Here is a 7,436-nt window from a genome sequence, read left to right as displayed (position 1 = left end):
TACTAGCATGTGAGATGAGTGCAATTGTGCGGTAGTTTGAGCATTCTTTGGCATTGCCTTTCTTTGGGATTGGAATGAACACTGACCTTTTCCAGTCCTGTGGCCACTGATGAGTTTTCCAAATTTGCTGGCATATTGAGTGCAGCACTTGCACAGAATCATCTTTCAGGATTTGAAATAGCTCAACTGGGATTCCATCACCTCCACTAGCTTTGTTCATAGTGATGCTTTCTAAGGCCCACTTGACTTCACATTCCAGGATATCTGGCTCTAGGTGAGTGATCACACCATCATGTGTGATCACTATGTGATCTAATTATACTATTAGATATTAGACTATATCTAATAGTCACATAAGACCAAGACCCAAGTCTTAAAACCACTGCAGGAGGAACACATGTTTCAACTCTGCTTCTAAAATCTGGTGTCTCAAGGGACTTCCCTGGTGGTCAATGCAGGGGACTTGGGTTTACTGCCTGGTGGGGAAACTAAGATTTCCATGGCATGGCATGAGGCAATTAAACCCAAGGGCTGCAAGTAGAGAAATAACCTCAGGCCGCTATGAAGACAAGGCTCAGCCAAGAAAAAAAAAGGTGGTGTCTCAAAATAAATACAACAAAGATATCCAAAGAAATCTTTACATTAAAAAAAAGGTAGAAAATAAGTTAAATAGCCAACATGAATAAGAATTAGCTTATATCGCTTAAACAAATTCGTTTTATAGAATATTGTTCAGCCTTTTACCAAAAAGTGGTAGATTTTCAGCATAGAAAGATTGTCATGATAATGCGAGTAGAAAAAAACAAGTTGCAAAACAGTGTGTGTGACATCTGTTTGTCTGCTAGGCAGGAAGTCTGTCTTTCTCAGTTTCTCTCTCTCCTATCTCTCTGCCTCTTAGACATTTTGTTTTTTAGTGTATCTATATACAAATGGGGGGAGAATGTTTCCTGAACGCTGCATACTTATTTCTAAATACTAGAGATGTCTTGTTTCCAGAGTATAGAGGATGAGGTTTGGGGGATCGTAATGATATAATTGATATCTGTAATGTTTTTTATAAAGAGCACATATTACTTTCATAATCAGAAAACAGCGACAACAACAATAAAGGATTCGCAGTGCTTCGGTGAGCTCTGAATATCACGGTGTTGATCTATTTCCTCCGTCACATTCTTTTTGTTTATTCATTCAACAAGTGCTCTTTAAGGCCTTCTCTGCACCAGACCTCGTGCTGGGCCTTGGGCTCTTAGAGCTTAGTGAGGTGTGATCCCCGCTGTGAGAAGCTCACAGATGTCAGAGAAAACCCAGCATGATAAATGCTAAAACAGAGGAAATCACTGGGGGAGGGGCTCCCTGAGTCTTGACGATAATAGCATTTGTTAACCATAGAGTAGCCTGTGCAAAGGCCCAGAGGCAGAAAGAGCTGTGCTGTGTTTTGCTTAACCGTCTACCTATTTCCTCCTAGTCCAAGCTATCACCATCCCTCACTGCCCTCCACTGCATTCTTCCCCTCCAGACTATCTCTGACCTAACAGTAGAGTGATCTTTCGAAAACACAAAGGCAACCCTGTCAACCCCCTGCTCAAAACCAACTCTATGGCTTCCTCTTGTGACTAGGAGAAAAAAAATCCAAAGATCCTCCACCCAGCAGATCCTGCACCCAAGTTATCAGGAAATCTGTTGGTTCTACTTTCAAAACATGTCCTGACTCCGACTGCCTCTCGCCATCTTCAGTGTAGCCACTGCTGCAAACCACCATTGCCTCTTTCCTGTGTTTTCAAAGAAACTTTCTCACTGTCCTTCTGCTTCTAACTCCCAAACCCATCTGCCCCCAGATTAGTCAGAGTCATCATGTCAGGCCTCTGGTCTAAACTTCCAACATCTCCTATTTCACCCAGAGCCAAAGCCAAAGCCTTCATAGTGACCCACGGTCTCTGCACATCAGGCTCTTCATTGCCCCTCTGACGTCACCCCTTCCTGCTCTTCTCTCACCCACCTCTTCTCTCACCCACTTGTCACCACTCACAATGGCCTCCTGCTCTTCCGCTCACATCAGGCTCACTCTGGCCTGGGGCCTTTGCTCCGGGGTTTCTCTGTTTGGAATTCTATGCCCCTAGATGATCACATGACTTCCTCTCTCACCATCTTCAAAACCGCTCTCCTGATTTCTATCTTTATCTCAGAACCCTCTCTTCCCTGAGTACCATTATCACTCCCAGCCTCTTTCTCTCCTTGCTTCTCTCTTTTTCTTGTGGCAAGCATTGACTCACTCATTGACTTCTCACATTTGCCCCAGATACAGAGATGAAACTTCCTGCCACTTGGGATGATGGCAGGTGGTTAAGAGTGTGATAGCTATGTGGCTGTGGATGTCATTTCTCAAATTTTCTGAGGTAGAGGCTCTTGCTGAGGGAGGAAACAGAGCTGGACTCCATCTTAGGCCAGGCTGTGAACATTAGGCTACAAGTATGGTCACCCTCCCAATGGACTCTGAACTTTGTGCCCGGTGTCTATATAAATAGCATACCAATGGAAAACCAGACCTCCGGATAAAAGAGCCTCAGGACTTGCACTTGGACTCTCTGTTGCCTAAAAGAATATGCTAATTATCTCTGTAACAGAACAGAGTGGTAAATTCCATTATGTTTATCGGGATATAACCACAGGCCTATTGATAAATATCCACTGTTTATCTAGTCTTGTAACACATGAATCATGGGTTAACTTTGATCCTATCTTTTACCTTGTCCAGACAGTTTCAAGGAATTCGGAGAGGTGGGTTTGAGCAAGTACACTTAGGGTATATAAGGTTTTCTCAAAAACTGGTCGGGGTCCTTGGCTAAGAGGAGACTCTGCCTTGGGCCCGCCGGCCCAAGATAGTGCACTCTGCTATCTGCACTGTCCTGAGTGAGTTTGTTTCCTGGAACGCGTGGCCACAACATTGCTAGATGTCCCACGGGGCAAGTTCAGGCGAGGTGAGAATTGGGAACTAGGGTTGAATGTGGTTGGGTCAGGTCCAAATCAGGGACCAGCAATGAGAACACTGACCTGGGTGTCAGGCCAGAGCAGGGGGGCTCAAGCTGCTGGGAAAAGTTTGGAACCTTTGGGATTTGACTGAGGATTAAAAGCTTAAAAGTTAGGTTCTATTAATCCTACAAAGAGGAGGCCGTGGCGGCAACGGCGGAAAAAAAAAAAATCCTACAAAGACCTATGCAACCCTATGTCCTGTGCCTGCTACGCTGTGCCCATCTGTCTGACTTCATCTCCTCAAACTCTCCCCACTCCGTGCAGCAGGCACTCTGGGCTCCTTGTTCCTAGAACTCCCCAGGTGCATTCCTTCCTGCCCCAGGGCCTTCGCAATTGCCATTCTCTCTTCCTGAAACACTCTCTCCCAGGAGTCTGCATTCTTATTCCTTTTTTCATTCAGGTCTTTACTTCAAGGTCACCTTTTCAGTGAGGCCTTCCTTGGCCCTGATCGCACACTACACACTCACATACCAGACTTCTTAGCTCCCTCTCTCCAGATTTTACTTTTTCTTCTTAATATCTATCCCTAACTAACAAATTAGAGATAGAACTGGACATGGAACAACAGACTGGTTCCAAATCAGGAAAGGAGTACATCAAGGCTGTATATTGTCACCCTGCTTATTTAACTTATATGCAGAGTACATCACGCGAAATGCCGGGCTGGATGACTCACAAGCTGGAATCAAGATTGCTGGGAGAAATATCAATAACCTCAGATATGCAGATGAAACCACCCCTATGGGAGAAAGCGAAGAGGAACTAAAGAGCCTCTTGTTGAAAGTGAAAGTGGAGAGTGAAAAAGTTGGCTTAAAACCCAACATTCAGAAAACGAAGATCATGGCATCTGGTCCCATCACTTCATGGCAAATAGATGGGGAGACAATGGAAACAGTGACAGACTTTATTTTCTGGGGCTCCATAATCACTTGTGGATGGTGACTGCAGCCTTGAAATTAAAAGATGCTTGCTCCTTGGAAGGAAAGCTATGAGCAACCTGAAAGAAAATGAAAGGTGCTCAGTTGTGTCTGACTCTTTGTGACCCCATGGACTATTCTCCAGGCCAGAATACTAGAGTGGGTAGCCTTTCCCTTCTCCAGGGGATCTTCCCGACCCAGGGATCAAACCCAAGTCTTCATTGCATGTGGATTCCTTACCAGCTAAGCCATAAGGAGTCGGACATGACTGAGAGACTGGACTGAACTGCAACATGTGGGATCTTAGTTCCCCGACCAGGGATCAAACCCAAGACCCCTACAGTGGAGGCACAGAGTCTTAACCCCTGGACCACCAGGGAAGCCCCAGTTTAAATTAAAAATTAAAAAAAATAAAAAGAGGATCATCCTATTTATTTCTAGTAAGAAATAAAAGAGTGGTTGGAAAATACCTGGCAAGTAATAGATGCTTGAGACTCCCCCAGGTTCATTCACAAATATTTATAGAAGACCACCTTTATGCACTGGCTCTTAGAGATGTAGCAGTGAACAGCAATCCCTGTCATCAGTCTGTTGACATGCTAATGGAGACAGAGATAACAACAGATAAGGGCAATCATTTGTTAGTTCAGTTCAGTCGCTCAGTCATGTCCGACTCATTGTGACCCCATGGATTGCAGCACACCAGGCTTCCCTGTCCATCACCAACTCCCAGAGCTTACTCAAACTCATGTCCACTGAGTCAGTGATGTCATCCAACCATCTCATCCTCTGTCATCCCCATCTCCTCCTGCCTTCAATTTTTCCCAGCATCAGGGTCTTTTCCAATGATTCAGTTCTTCGCATCAGATGGCCAAAGTATTGGAGTTCCAGCTTCAGCATCAGTCCTTCCAATGAATATTCCAGACCAATTTCCTTTAGGATGGACGGGTTGGGTCTCCTTGCAGTCCAAGGGACTCTCAAGAGTCTTCTCCAACACCACAATTCAAAAGCATCAATTCTTCAGTGCTCAGCTTTCTTTATAATCCAACTCTCACATCCATACGTGACAACAGGAAAAACCATAGCCTTGACTAGATGGACCTTTGTTGGCAAAGTAATGTCTCTGCTTTTTAGTTTTTATTTTTTTTATTTTTTTGTCTCTGCTTTTTAATATGCTATCTAGGTTGGTCATAACTTTCCTTCCAAGGAGTAAGCGTCTTTTAATTTCAAGCCTGCAGTCACCATCTGCAGTGATTTTGGAGCCCCCAAAAATAAACTCTCTCAATGTTTCCATTGTTTTCCTATCTATTTGCCATGAAGTGATGGGACTGGATGCCATGATCTTAGTTTTTTGAATGTTGAGTTTTAAGCCAACTTTTTCACTCACCTCTTTCACTTTCAACAAGAGGCTCTTTAGTTCCTCTTCACCTTCTGCCATACCGGTGGTGTCATCTGCATATCTGAGGTTATTGATATTCCTCCCGGCAATCTTGATTCCAGCTTGTGCTTCATCCAGCTCGGCATTTCCCATGATGTATTCTGCATATAGGGCTTCCCTCATAGTTCAGTTGGTAAAGAATCTGCCTGTAATGCAGGAGATTCAGGTTCAATTCCTAGGTCGGGAAGATCCCTTGGAGAAGGAAGTGGCAACTCACTCCAGTATTCTTGCCTGGAGAATCCCATGGACAGAGGAGCCTGGCAGGCTACAGTCCATGGGGTCGCAAGAGTTGGAGATGACTTAGTGACTAAACCACCACCATTCTGCATATAAGTTAAATAAGCAGGGTGACAATATACAGCCTTGATGTACCCCTTTCCCGATTTGGAGTACAGTCCAGCCACATGCTGCAAGGTACAACCAAAAAATAAAAATAAGTAAAATAACAATAAAAATAATAAAATAATTATTAAAAGTGTAAGTTGATATGTTGTATTTTCATTCAGTTCAAGAATTTTTTTTTTTTTTTGGCCAAGAGGCATGCAGGATTTCAGTTCCCCCACCAGGAATCAAACCCGCACCCTCTGCAGTGGAAGTGCAGAATCTTAACCATTGGACCTCTAGGGTAGTCCTCCATCTCTTTGTGTGTGTAAGGTTATGTAATGCACCAAATACGCAGTAGCTCCACACAGCCTGGAGGGAATGACTGGGCGCCCCCTAGGGCTCAGTGTGGAGTGGTGGCCCTCCACGTAGCACAGGAAGAAAAACTTAGCTGTGCTGCACTAAGGGGTCATTAACACCCTTTCTGGGAGAAAGGCTTTCAAGTGCTTTTTAAAACTTTTTTCCTCCTTACTAAGTTGCAATTTGTGCTTTTTCTACAATGACGTGCATGCTAGGTCGCTTCAGTCGTTTCCAACTCTTTGCGACCCCATGGACTGTATAGCCCACCAGGCTCCCCTGTCCATGGGATTCTCCAGGCAAGAATACTAGAGTGGGCTGCCATTTCCTCCTCCAGGGGATTTTCCTGAGCCAGGGATCAAACCTGCATTTCCTGTGGCTCCTGCCACCCGGGAAGCCCTCAAAAAGCAACCCCTCCTTGCGACCATGACAGGACTCGAACCTGTAATCTTCTGATCCGAAGTCAGACGCCTTATCCATTAGGCCACATGGCCACTGACAACAACAAGCCAGTGATTTTGTAACAAGAAAAAAAAAATGTAATGGAAAGAGCCTGCTGAAGTGTTTTCAGTGTATTGAAAATGTACAGAATGTCTATCTTCCCACAACAACCACAAAATTTTCCAAGTGTATGGAGGAAATTCCCTCGTGATCCAGTGGTTAAGACTCTGCACTTCTAATGCAAGCAGCATGGGTTCAATCCCTGGTCAAGGTACAAAGATCCTGCCTGCGGTTCCACAGGGCAGCATGTATTGAGTTGGCCAAAAAATAGTTTGGGCTTTTCAATAAGATAGTACAGAAATATCCAAACAGACTTTTTGGCCAACTCAATAAAATAAAATGAAAAGTGCCCTGAACCCTGAAGTGTAGTGTTAGGATTCTGAATGATTATAACTGGAAATCACTGTAAGTAGCCCCAGCCCCGAGGCTTTTATTGCATCTGAAAAACAAATGGGGGGAATGAGGGGCAGCAGACAGGGGTAAGGGATTGAGGTACAAACTACTGATACTGTGTATAAAGTAAGTAAGCTACGGGATGTATTGTACAGCTCGGGGGAGGTATAGCCAATATTTGATAATAACTTTAAATTGAATACATCTGTAAGTTTTGAAGCTCTATGCAGTATACCTGATCAGATCAGATCAGTCGCTCAGTCGTGTCCGACTCTTTGCTACCCCATGAATCGAAGCACGCTAGGCCTCCCTGTCCATCACCAACTCCCCGAGTTCAATGAGACTCACGTCCATCAAGTCAGTGATGCCATCCAGCCATCTCATCCTCTGTCGTCCCCTTCTCCTCCTGCCCCCAATCCCTCCCAGCATCAGAGTCTTTTCCAATGAGTCAACTCTTCGCATGAGGTGGCCAAAGTGCTGGA

General features: G+C 44.6%; 1 non-coding gene across 1 annotated transcript; it reads right to left on the bottom strand.

Moving 5' to 3' along the window:
* Window positions 1-6,481: 6,481 nt before the first annotated feature.
* On the bottom strand, window positions 6,482-6,554 carry TRNAR-UCG. Its single transcript has one exon. It is a non-coding gene; the product is annotated as a tRNA-Arg (tRNA).
* Between the last annotated feature and the right edge of the window lie 882 nt (window positions 6,555-7,436).

The sequence above is a fragment of the Bison bison genome, unplaced genomic scaffold, assembly GCF_000754665.1.
Source record: "Bison bison bison isolate TAMUID 2011002044 unplaced genomic scaffold, Bison_UMD1.0 scf7180017864072, whole genome shotgun sequence".
Lineage (NCBI taxonomy): Eukaryota > Metazoa > Chordata > Mammalia > Artiodactyla > Bovidae > Bison > Bison bison.
Note: the sequence above shows the minus strand (reverse complement) of the source record. Positions and strands in the feature narration are given on the sequence as shown.